General features: G+C 43.9%; 1 protein-coding gene across 1 annotated transcript in view; it reads left to right on the plus strand.

Moving 5' to 3' along the window:
• The window catches only part of LOC111981289 (voltage-dependent L-type calcium channel subunit beta-1), a 34444-nt gene that overhangs the window by 20413 nt on the left and 13025 nt on the right, over positions 1-1006 (plus strand). The gene's annotated exons all lie outside the window — the stretch shown is intronic.

Below are 1006 nucleotides of genomic sequence, written 5' to 3' on the forward strand. Positions count from 1 at the left end.
TGGCTAGAAGAGACACACATACTACAGCACTGTGTGTGTGACGATAGATATAGCCCTCTGTCGCTAATATTCCGTGTAGATTTTTAATTGGATAGTTGGTGATCCATGATGAAACGGATATCTGCAGTGTGGAGGGGAGCGTCTCAGTGGGTGTGCTGCTGATACTGGAGTGAGATAGACAGAGAGAAAGAGAGGGGTCCTAGCAGGTCATTAGTATGGCTAACAGGACCAGCCTGAAATAGAGCTGAGGATATAGTGCTCCTCTCATTAAATCTGATCACTACGCTTGGCCAGACCAGGGATGCATCCCAAAGGGCACCCTATCCCCTACATAGTGCACTAGTTTTGACCAAAGCCTTATTGGCCCTGGTCAAAGGTAATGCACTTCAAAGGGAATAGGGTCCGATTTTGAGGCGCAGCCCATACCTTATGTGTTAGCACTCAGCAGCAACAGTATAGTTCAGTTCAGTCATGCTGCTGGATAGACAGTACAGTTCACTGAGACGGAGGGAAATAAATAGACATAGAGACAGAAGGAAAGATTGATGGTGTGGAATTACAGAAATAATTACACTACTGTTCAAAAGTTTGGGGTCACTTAGAAATGTCCTTGTTTTTGAAAGAAAAGCAMATTTCTTTGWCCATTAAAATAACATCAAATTGATCAGAAATACAKTGTAGACATTGTTAATGTTGTAAATGACTATTGTAGCTGGAAAYGGCWGATTTTTYAAATTGAATATCTACATAGGYGTACAGAGGCWCATTATCAGCARCCATCACTCCTGTGTTCCAATGGCACGTTGTGTTAGCTAATCCAAGTTTAAAACACCAGTCTCAACGTCATCAGTGAAGAGGCGACTCCGGGATGCTGGCCGTCKAGGCAGAGTTCCTCTATCCAGTGTCTGTTCTTTTGCCCATCTTTTCCTTTTATTGGCCAGTCTGAGATATGGCTTTTTCTTTGCAACTCTGCCTAGAAGGCCAGCATCCCGGAGTCGCCTCTTCA

The sequence above is a fragment of the Salvelinus sp. IW2-2015 genome, linkage group LG20 (assembly GCF_002910315.2).
Source record: "Salvelinus sp. IW2-2015 linkage group LG20, ASM291031v2, whole genome shotgun sequence".
NCBI classification, from domain to species: domain Eukaryota; kingdom Metazoa; phylum Chordata; class Actinopteri; order Salmoniformes; family Salmonidae; genus Salvelinus; species Salvelinus sp. IW2-2015.